Source organism: Bubalus bubalis, chromosome 2 (assembly GCF_019923935.1).
Source record: "Bubalus bubalis isolate 160015118507 breed Murrah chromosome 2, NDDB_SH_1, whole genome shotgun sequence".
Classification (NCBI taxonomy): Eukaryota; Metazoa; Chordata; class Mammalia; order Artiodactyla; family Bovidae; genus Bubalus; species Bubalus bubalis.
This window is the reverse complement of record NC_059158.1, coordinates 149,444,550-149,457,043: the sequence shown is the minus strand read 5'-3', so window position 1 is coordinate 149,457,043 and position 12,494 is coordinate 149,444,550.

Below are 12,494 nucleotides of genomic sequence, written 5' to 3'. Positions count from 1 at the left end.
TTCTTTTCACCAACTCAGATAAAGTTAACTCATCCCTTTTGTGTGTATAATATGTGTATTTAATTGAAAATATATTAAAGTTAAAAATTTCCCTAAGAAATGTATAGAATAGTATACAAATAGGTTTACAAGAAGAAGCACTCAAAAGATAAGAAATGAGAACAAAGATAAAGCACAACCAAATGCAGAAATACAAGGTATCTTCTTTTAAAATATTTAATAGCATAGTTAAATCTGTCTGCAAATACAGTTCCATGCTTCCAAGTAGCCAGAGAGAAAAAGAGATTTTTGAGATTCAGAATGTCCTTGGGATGCATTTTTAAAAAGCCAGATGCTTAAGAACTATATAGCTTTATATCATTCTGAAAGAAATTTATCCCAGTGGTCTTCATAAATAAGCTATTAGCTGGTGCACTAATAAATATGTTCAACTCCATTCATGATTGCTATTCAGTGAGAATGCATTATTAGCATGGCCATCCTGGTTATTAAAATGCTGAAGTACTTCCTTGCTGCTCCTGCTGCTAAGTCGCTTCAGTCGTGTCCAACTTACTGATTGATAAAATAGCCATTGCCTTGAATGCCTTTTCTCCATCCTTCTGTATTCCTTGCTTGTCCACAACATCCAGCAACCAGGGATGAAACTTGGCAAAGCAAGGATACTTCATAACTGCTCCAGCACTCCAGAGGTGTCCCTCCTGGTGGACCAGTGTCTGTGAGCTGGTTGTTGTTGTTCACAGGTTGTTCAACAGCTCACAGGTTGTTCGATATATTGGCTACCATCTCTCAATTAAAACAATTCACTGCCTGAGACTTAGAAACTCCATTGGCTATGTTACATAGCCACTTGGATTTCTCACAGATTCCTCAATGTTAGCACATCATAAATCAAGTTTTTAAAAGTTGAATAAATTAGTATATACAATACTGAGTTTTATATTTTCCCTAATAGTTTTCTCAACTCAACTGATAGTCATGCCAAAGTACGATATATTCAAAGAAAATCTAGGGACTTCCCTGACAGGTCAGTGGTGAAGAATCTACCTGCCAATGCAGAGAACAGGGGTTTGATCCCTGGTCCAGGAAGATCCCACATGCCAAGGAGCAACTAAGCCCGTGCTCCACAACTACTGAGCCCTCTCGCCTAGAGGATGTGCTCTGCACTGAGAAGCCACCACGATGAAAAACTGCGCACGGCAACTAGAAAGTAGGCCCTGCTGACCCAAACAAGAGAAAGAAGGTACGCAGCAACAAAGATCCAAAAAAAAAAAAACCAAAAAAAAACGGTCACAATTTTAATGAGAATTAGCAATATGGTGCTCCAGGGTTCAATTTTTGGTGAGACCTGAAAGGCGATATTTTATATTGTTATCTCAGGACAGATCCATAGGCTTTGATAATGTGCCAGATTGAGGAGAAGAATCAAAGTTTTCAGTGAAACTGAAGAAGCCGATCAGAGCAGTTGTCTGGAGAGACGGCTCTTCTATCTCAGCACAGGGCTGGCAGAGAATGTTTCCACAGAAAATAGTTCTGGGGCAATGCCAAATAGGAAAACATGGGCACTGAAATCCATTCATACACCAGAAACCGTGGCCAGGTTATGCCACCAGGCAAAATTAGCAAAGCATGTAAATTAAATCTTTTGGTGATTATTTTTTCTTAGTTTTCAATTAATTTTATTGAGATACAATTTATGTGTGCATGACCAGTCATAGGAGAAGGCAATGGCACCCCACTCCAGTACTCTTGCCTGGAAAATCCCATGGACGGAGGAGCCTGGTGGGCTGCTGTCTATGGGGTCGCACAGAGTCGGACAAGACTGAAGTGACTTAGCAGCAGCAGCAGCCCAGTCATGCCTGACTGTTTGTGACCTCCATGGACTGCAGCGCACCAGGATCCTCTGTCCTTGGAATTTCCCAGGCAAGAATACTGGAGTGGCTTATGATTTCCTACTCAGGGGTTCTTCCCAACCCGGGAATCAAACCCTCCTCTCTTGCATCTCCTGCATTGGGAGGCAGATTCTTTACCCCTGCACCACCTGGTAAGCCCACGATATTATTTACATACAATAAAATGAACCCATTTTAAGTGCAAGGTTTGATAAGTTTTGAACAACACAATTATCCATGGAACCCACCTTGATCAAATTGTATTTTCATCATCCACCAAAATTACATTCTCTCTCTTTTCAGTCAGTATTTTATTTTCAGCACCACAAACTCCAGGCAATGACTTATGTGCTTTCTATCATTATAGATTAGGGGTTTTTTTAATTCTAAAATTTCATAGATTTCATAGTAATAGAATTATTCAGTAGTTACTTTTTGATGCGTCTCATTTGCTTAGCATAAATTTTTTGACAATGATCCATGCTATAGTTTTTTTTTTTTTTTTCCTGCATAGGTGAGTAATATTCCATTGTATAAATGTCACAACATATTTATTCACTCAACTGTTCATGGATGTTAAGGTTGTTTCTAGTTTTGTTTTCTTTTTTTAAAAATACAATTAAGCGTGTTGCTGCTTGGACATTTGTGTGAGCACATTTTGTATTTGTTACTGGATTTCATTCTAAGTCTTGCAAAAAATGTTAGGCTTACAGAAGAATTGAAATAGTATTAAGAGTTTTCATTTACTCTTCACTCTAATTTCCCTAGTGTTACCATCATACATAACAGTGGTAAAATAATCAAAACTAGCAATTAAATCTTGGTACAATGCTACTAATGAAACTATAGGTTTTGTTCAAAGTTCCCTACTTTTTATACTAATGTCCTTCTTGTGTTCCAGAACTCAACCCAGGATGGTGCACTGTATTTATTAGTTGTCATGTCTCCATAGTTTCCTCCAACATACGATGGTTTCTCAATCTTTCCTTGACTTTTATGACCTTGACACTTTTGAAGAGTAGTGGTCAGGTGTTTCATGGAATGTCTCTCAGTTGGGTTCATTTGATGTTTCATAATGATTAGACTGAGAATATGAATTTTGAGGAAGAAAACCACAGAAGAGCTTTGCCTTTTTTAGTGTATTGTATTAGAATTGAATGTTATCAATATGTCTGATGACTGGTGATGTTAATCTTGATCATCAGTTCAGGTGGTGCCTGTCAGATTTCTCCACAACAAAGCCACTATCCTCTTTTTGAGCTTCCAAGGTGGCACAGTGGTAAAGAATCCACCTGCCAATGCAGAAAATATAAGAAATGGAGATTTGATTCCAGGGTTGGGAAGATGCCTTGGAGCAGGAAATGGTAACCCACTCCAGTATCTTGCCTGGAAAATTCCATGGACAGAGGAGTCTGGCAAGCTACAGTCCAGAGGGTCGCAAAGAGTCAGATACCACTGAGCGCACAACACATACAATATGCATTAAAATATATACCTTAAAATAAGATGAATTCTTATGGTAGCCCACCAGGCTCCTCTGTTGATGGAATTCTCCAGGCAAGAATACTGGAGTGAGTAGCCATTCCCTTCTCCAGGGGATCTTCCTGACTCAAGGATCGAACTCAGATTTCCTGCATTGGAGGCAAATTCTTTACCGTCTGAGCCACCAGGGAAGCCTAATTCTTAGAAATATTCCAATTCCAAGCCACTCTCACAAGATGCATTCTAACAAGCCCCTTGTGCATATTTATAATCTTACATTGCTGAGTAGTATTCTTTGACAGTGAGGAGCTCTCAACATTTACAGTATACTTACTTATTTGTTGAGTTTCAGTACACGTATAAAATAATTTTCAGATTGCTAACGTATACCTCTGTGAGAAATAAACTTACCATTTAGAGTGGAGTGCTATGTATGACTCTTTTTTGTCTTCATAACCAGACCGTCAAATCAAAACACTATTACCAAGTTGTGTTAGTCTCCTTTCTGCCCATAGCTCCACTGCCAATCACAGCTCGGTTGCACACTAGCTCTGGAGCTTTGAAACAATTACTGACCTCTTTGCCTCACTTTTATCATTTGTAAGATGGAGAGTATAATAGTAGCAATGTTGTTTATTGTGAGTAGATTCCTGGTACATAACAAACATTAGATATATATTTGCTATTATTATTGCCCACTAGTCATTATCAATCCAATAAGTTGACTTGCAATTATGACATACAATTTTGCACTTTAATCTACTTTTATTTTCCTCTTTAAGTTGTGAGCTTTTTGAGAATAGAAATTAGGTCTTTATTTCTTTTTACAGGTGTCTTGCATGATAAGTTCTCAGAAGATGTTTGTTGATGTTATTGAGTAGTAGGTATATGCTAATTGGGCTTCCCTCATAGCTCAATCAGTAAAGAATGTGCCTACAATGCAGGAGACCCAGATTCGATTCCTGGGTGGGGAAGATCCCCTGGAGAAGGAAATGGCAACCCACTCCAGTATTCTTGCCTGGAGAATCCCATGGACAGAGGAGCCTGGCAGGCTATAGTCCATGGGGTCGCAAGAGTCAGACATGACTGAACAACTAAACCACCACCACCACCACCACATGCTAAATCTTAGCAAGTGCATGTGAATATGCTGGTAAATAATAATTGTTCAATATTATCTTTTCCTAGTCACAAGTTCATGGTTTTGACATAATCTTTTCTGAAAAGGACCTATTCACTTATGCACATATCTATGTTTTAGAAACTTGTAGAATGGTACCTAAAATTCCCTCTATTTGATCTATTCTTTAACTGTTTATTATCAGAGGGAAGATCCAACATAATCTGTCATAAGAGCTAATGAGAGCTCTTTCATCCTTCTATTTCAGAAGAAAAGATTTGACCAAGATGCCTCTAAAGGAAGAGGAGTCAGGGGATGTGAGGGTAAGAACAGGAATATTGCCATTACTCTGAAACAAGGATGAAGATTTAGCAAGGACTAAAATGTAAACATTAAATCATGATTTCTCTCTGGGGGGAAGATATAACATGCACTTCCATGATAATAAATTTTATTCTTCCAGTGGTAATCTGTTCTGATTATTGTGTTCAGAATAGCTTGTTGATTCCCACCATGTTTTGCATGTAAAATCATTACAGAGATACAGGAGAAATTTTTGTCTGTCTTTATTTTGAATTTATAATTAGGAACTTTTTGCTACATAATTGTCAGATATAAATGATATAAATGCATATTTCATATTCTTTTATTAAACATCCAAGAAATGTGGAGAAATCACATTTTGGAGAATCAGGAAGTAAATAGTACCCTAAATATAATAATTTAGAATTATGGAAAATTAATAACTGCCTTTGAAATGGTTAACTTTGTGCTTTAGCATTAGCACTTGCCAATGTTCAAATAGGTAACATTTAAAAGGGAATTAAATTTTCCTAAAAAGTGTTATTTAGCCAAAATGGTTAGTAAAATTTCTGGTAGTTGGGAAATTTTCATAATGTGATATTAGAAAAGAAAAGAAAAGAGCATTATATATTTGGACACTGATTTCCCTTAAATGTCCATAAAAACTTTTTTAAATGTGTATCATTTTTAAAGTCTTGAATTTGTTACAATATTGTTTCTGTTTTATGTTCTTTGGGGGTTTTGGCCCATGAAGATGTGAGATCTTAGCTCCCCTACCAGGGATCGAACCATCACCCCTGCATTGAATGGCAAAGTCATAACCACTGGACCACCCGGGAAGTCTCCCCTCCCCACCGCCACACCCTGCCATAAAAGCTTTTTAAGGAAAAAACAAACAGCAGTGACAAAAAAAAAAAACTTTCTGAGGTTAGTTTTATATGTGTTAGTACAACTCTATAGACTCTCAAAAAGTACATTTTTTAAAAATCAGGTTAAAGAGTCTATAACTGAATTGAGGCAAAATTTACTGCCTTCCTAGAGGAAGAGATGTAACACTTTTATTTTCACTAACATGTCACAGTAACCAAAAGCTTAGGTTTCTATGGAGGCAAGAACATTTAATTGCTGGGTACTGAAAAATAAAAAGTGCATTATCATGTTATAGTTAAGATGATGGGACATCTTCAGTGAACCTACGCACTGGTTGTCAGTCATTTGTTCATAAAGCACTTATTACTGAGGCATTCTGGTTAATGTATTGGGCTATGAATTGGGAGAAGATAAAGATTAGAAAGACATCCTATTTATATACACACAGAATTACAATACAGAGCTGAAATTGGAAGGGACCTGACTAATGTTTTTGAAAGTATGTGAATGGGAGTCAATAGTAAAGTTTTAAGTTTCAGTAAAATCAGCATCAAAGAAGAGTTTAGTGACATGCAAAGAAAAGGGCATAGCTCTGCCTAATGTCATTGTTGCCTCAAACCATGATCATTTTAATATCAGTATATTCTGGGGGAGATGTTGCTAGAAAACATTACGGTAAACAGAGACAAGTATTTAATTTTCTAACTAATAACAACATGATTTTTTCACATTATTTTCTATCGTTTCCTTGTTTAGCATCACAAAGTTTATTAAGTTTTCTTCAGTGTAAACATTCAGTTAACTTACTTTGGGTCATTGGCAAATAAGCAGCTTTAATATCAGCGGTACATATTGCTTTTCATAACATGATTTTAATGACTTGAGCACCATTGAGATTGTTAATATAATTCTGAAGTAAAATTATTTGCATTTCTTATTTAGCTGAAAATATAGATTATTTTTTCCTTAACTTGATTTTCACATTGTTGGAATATAAATAGCTTTTCTTAAGAGTCAGCCAGAAGCCTTAGACAAATACATGTAAATAACTTAAAATGAATCGGACAAATCAACCTCCTTATTTCAGATATACTCTGATCTGTTCTGTGTTAATTGTCAAGTTTAACTGTCAAATTTCTCAATGTCAAAACAAAATTCAGTTTTCTCTGCTTGTAAGTTTACTTTTCTTGAGTTGGTTCTGTGATGCAGTTGACTATTGCTTTACAAGAAGATATCTAAACGTGTACTTCTTCCAGCAATGACTATTTTCTTATTTTATAGCCAATATAGAGCTTTTATGGTGGCTCAGATGGTAAAGAATCTGCCTGCAATGCAGGAGACTTGGGTTCGGTCCCTGGGTTTGGAAGATCCCCTGGAGAAGGGAATCGCTACCCATCTCAGTGTTCTTGCCTGGAGAATTCCTTGGACAGAGGAGCCTGGCAGGCTACAGCCCATGAGGTTGCACAGTCGGATACAACTGAGCGACTAACACATAGACACATATAGCCAATATATGTTTTGTAGATCTAATTTCATTTCCCTGGTTATACCAAAACTTTTTGTTTCATAAACCCAAATGTGGGTTAAAATGGAGTTCAGAAAAATGAAACAAAATGAGGAAAATTTATTGCTTCTGATTGTTTACATATACAAAAATCATGAGAAATACATATATTTTAAAGGAAAAATGTAGTTTAACCTATGAAAACATAGGCATATTTGTTGCCCCAGATTAATGAATGCGTGAGTTGAGATGGAGACCCTAAATTATTTGAGCAGACTTGGCAACAGTGTTCTAAACAATAGCTACTACCTGTACTGGACTGATGTGTTTATCTTCCCAGGAAAAAGTCCCATAGAATCTTAAACACTTGCAGTGAATCTATAGCTAAGAGCCTCCAGAGAAAGAATTGTTCTGCTTCAATAGAAGCAGAAAAAATATTTACATTGCCTTGAAAGAGGCTGTTTCTATTTTTCAAATTTTATTGCTATTAAAATTATGAAAACAATCAAGTTCATTGAAATAAATCCCAACATTACAGAATAAAATGTTATCAACAATGGCACCCCACTCCAGTACTCTTGCCTGGAAAATCCCATGGACAGAGGAGCCTGGTAGGCTGCAATCCATGCGGTCGCTAAGAGTCGGACACGACTGAGCCACTTCACTTTCACTTTTCACTTTCATGCATTGGAGAAGGAAATGGCAACCCACTCCAGTGTTCTTGCCTGGAGAATCCCAGGAACGGCGGAGCCTGGTGGGCTGCTGTCCATAGGATGGCACAGAGTCTGACACGACTGAAGCGACGCAGCAACAGCAGCAGCAGCAACCTTCATTCCCTTCTCACCAGTCTCCCCCTCCTCAAGGATGATCATTGTTGGATATCTTTCAAGATTTTAGTGTATGTGAGCAGTATCAACATTTTAGATTCCTAAATACATTAAATGGACTAAGTCATGTGTAATTATTAAGCTTATTTCATAGACATATGTCTCAGTTCACTTCAGTTGCTCAGTCATGACCCCATGGACTGCACACGAGGCCTCCCTGTCTATCACCAACTCCTGGAATTTACTCAAACTCACGTCCATTGAGTCAGTGATGCCATCCAATCATCTCACCCTCTGCTGTCCCCTTTTCTTCCTCCATTCAATCTTTCCCAGCATCAGGGTATTTTCTAATGAGTCTGTTCTTTGCATCAGATGGCCAAAAGATAGTAGTTTCTGCTTCAGCATCAATCCTGCCAATGAATATTCAGGATTGATTTCCTTTAGGATGGACTGGTTGGATCTCCTTGCAATCCAAGGAAGTCTCAAGAATCTTCTCCAACACCACAGTTCAAAAGCATCAATTCTTTGGCTCTCAGCATGCTTTATACTCTAAATCTCACATGCATACATCACTACTCAAAAAAAACATAGCTTGACTAGACAGACCTTTGTTGGTAAAGTAATGTCTCTCTTTTTAAATACGCTGTCAAGGTTGCTCATAACTTTTCTTTCAAGGAGCAAGTGTCTTTTAATTTCATGGCTACAGTCACCATCTGCAGTGATTTTGGAGCCCCCACCCCAAAATAAAGTCTGCCACACTTTCCACTGTTTACCCATCTATTTACCATGAAGTGGTGGACCTGCTGCCATGATCTTAGTTTTTTGAATGTTGAGTTTTAAGCCAACTTTTTCACTCTCCACTTTCACTTTCATCAAGAGGATCTTTAGTTCTTTTTTGTGTTCTGCCATAAGTGTTGTGTCATCGGCATATCTGAGGTTATTGACATTTCTCCTGGAAATCTTGATTCCAGCTTGTGCTTCATTCAGCCTGGCATTTCTCATGATGTACTCTGCATATAAGTTAAATAAGCACGGTGACAATATACAGCCTTGACATACTCCTTTCTGGATATGGAACCAGTCTGTTGTTCCATGTCAGTTCTAACTATTGCTTCTTGACCTGCATACACATTTCTTAGGAGGCAGGTCAGGTGTTCTGGTATTCCCATCTCTTTCAGAGTTTTCCACAGTTTATTGTGATCCACACAGTCAAGGGCTTTGGCATAGTCAATAAGGCAGGAGTAGATGTTTTTCTAGAACCCTCTTGCTTTTACTATGATCTATTTTGGGGGGCTCCAAAAATAACTGCCGATGGTGAATGCAGCCATGAAATTAAAAGACGCTTACTCTTTGAAAGGAAAGTTATGACCAACCTAGATAGCATATTCAAAAGCAGAGACTTCACTTTGCCAACAAATGTCCATCTAGGCAAGGCTATGGTTTTTCCAATGGTCATGTATGGATGTGAGAGTTGGACTGTGAAGAAAGCTGAGCGCCAAGGAATTCATGCTTTTGAACTGTAGTGTTGGAGAAGACTCTTGAGAGTTCCTTGGACTGCAAGGAGATCCAACCAGTCCATCCTAAAGGAGATCAGCTCTGGATGTTCATTAGAAGGACTGATGCTAAAGCTGAAACTCCAATACTTTGGCCACCTCATGCAAGAGTTGACTCATTGGATAAGACTCTGATGTTGGGAGGGATTGGGGGCAGGAGGAGAAGGGGATGACATGGATGGCATCACCGACTTGATGGACATGAGTTTGAGTGAACTCCGGGAGTTGGTGATGGACAGGGAGGCCTGGCGTGCTGCAATTCATGGGGTCCAAAGAGTCAGACATGAATGAGCGACTGAACTGAACTGAACGGATGTTAGCAATTTGATCTCTGGTTCCTCTGCCTTTTCTAAATCCATCTTCAACATTTGCAAGTTCATAGTTCATGTACTGTTGAAGCCTGGTTTTGAGCATCACTTTGCTAGTGTGTGAGATGAGTGCAATTGTGCGGTAGTTTGAACATTCTTTGGGATTGCCTTTCTCTGAGATTGAAATGAAAACTGATCTTGTCCAGACCTGTGGCCACTGCTGAGTTTTCCAGATTTGCTGGCATATTGAGTGCAGCACTTTCACAGCATCATCTTTTAGGATTTGAAATAGCTCAACTGGAATTTCATCACCTCCAGTAGCTTTGTTGGTAGTGATACTTCCTAAAGCCCACTTGACTTTGCATTCCAGGATGTCTGGCTCTAGCTGAGTGATCACACCTTCGTGATTATCTGGGTCATGAAGATCTTTTTTGTATAGTTCTTCTTATATTCTTGTCACCTTGTCTTAATATCTTCTGCTTCTGGTATGTCCATACCATTTCTGTCCTTTATTGAACCCATGTTTGCATGAAATATTCCCTTGGTATCTCTAATTTTCTTGAAGACATGTCTGATCTTTCCCTTCTATTGTTTTCCTCTATTTCTTTGCATTGACCACTGAAGAAGGCTTTCTTATCTTTCCTTGCTATTCTTTGGAACTCTGCATTCAAATATGTATATCTGCCTTTTTGTCCTTTGCCTTTTGCTTCTCTTCTTTTCTCAGCTATTTGTAAGGCTTCTTCAGACAACCATTTATCTTTTTGCATTTTTTCTCTTGGGGATGGTCTTGATCACTGCCTCCTGTACAATGTCATGAACCTCCATCCACAGTTCCTCAGACACTCTGTCTGTCAGAGTTAATCCCTTGAATCCATTTATCACTCCCACTGTAAAATTGTAAGGGATTTGACCTGAATGGTCTAGTGGTTTTCCCTACTTTCTTCAATTTAAGTCTGAATTTGGCAAAAAGGAGTTCATGATCTGAGCCACAGTCAGCTCCCGGTCTTGTTTTTCCTGAGTTTATAGAAAATTTCCATCTTTGGCTGCAAAGAATATAATCAATCTGATTTCAGCATTGACCATCTGATGATGTTCATGTGTAGTCCTCTCTTGTGTTGTTGGAAGAGGGTGTTTGCTATGACCAGTGTGTTTTCTTGGCACAACTCTATTAGCCTTTGCCCTGCTTCATCTTGTAATCCATGGCAAAATTTGCCTGTTACTCCAAGTATCTCTTGACTTCCTGCTTTTGCATTCCAGTCCCTTGTGATGAAAAGGACATCTTCTTTGGGTATTAGTTTTAGAAGGTCTTGTAGATCTTCATAGAACTGTTCAACTTCAGCTTCTTCAGTGTTACTGGTTGGGGCATAGGCTTAGATTACTGTGATAAAGAATGGCTTGCCTTGGAAATGAACAGAGATCATTCTGTCATTCTAGAGATTGCATCCAAGTACTGCATTTCGAACTCTTTTGTAAACTGTGATGGATACTCCTTTTCTTCTAAGACATTCTTGCCCACAGTAGTAGATATAATGGTCATCTGGGTTCAATTCACCCATTCCAGTCCATTTTAGTTTACTGATTCCTAAAATGTTGACGTTCACTCTTGTCATCTCCTGTTTGACCACTTCCAATTTGCCTTGATTCATGGACCTAACATTCCAGGTTCCTATGAAATATTGCTCTTTATAGAATTGGACTTTACTTCCATCACCAGTCACATCCACAACTGGGTACTGTTTTTGCTAAGGCTCTGGCTATTCATTCTTCTGAAGTTATTTCTCCACTGATCTCCAGTAGCAAGATATGTCTAGTCTTTAACAATGCTGCAGAATAACTCATTATGGGACATTCCATAATTTATTCCACAATATCTATTGTCAGTTCCATAGGCTGATTTGTTTTCTGTAGATAACCAGGCTGTCATAAATGCTTTCATGTATAAATCTCTGCAATTTGTATTTTAGTTTTGTAGGATTTTAGGAGTAAAATCTTGCTACAGAATTGTATGTTGAATATCTTGATAGATAATACCAATTTTTTTTCACAAGAGTTAGATTGTGTCATTGATTGTTGTTGTTGTTCAGTCACTCAATAGCGTCTGACTCTTTGCTACTCCATGGATTACAGCATGCCGCGCTACCCTATCCTTCACTATCTCCTGGAGTTTGCTCAAACTCATTTTCATTGAATTGGTGATGCTATCCAACCATCTTATCCTCTGTCATCCCCTTATCCTTCTTCCTTCAATCTTTCCAAGCATCAGGTCTTTTCCAATGAGTTGGCTCTTCACATCAGGTGGCCAGAGTATTGGAGTTTCAGCTTCAGCATCAGTCCTTCCAATGAATGTTCAGGACTGATTTCCTTTAGGATTGACAGGTTGGATCTCCTTGCAGTTCAAGGGACTCTCAAGAGTTTTCTCCATCACCACAGTTCAAAAGCATTAGTCTTTTGGCACTTAGCTTTCTTTATAGTCCAGCTCTCACATCCATACTCACTACTGGAAAAACCATAGCTTTGACTAGATGGATCTTTGTCAGCAAGGTAATGTTTCTGCTTTCTAACATGCTGTCTAGGTTGGTCACAGTTTTTCTTCCAAGGAGCAAGTGTCTTTTAATTTCATGGCTGCAGTCACCATCTG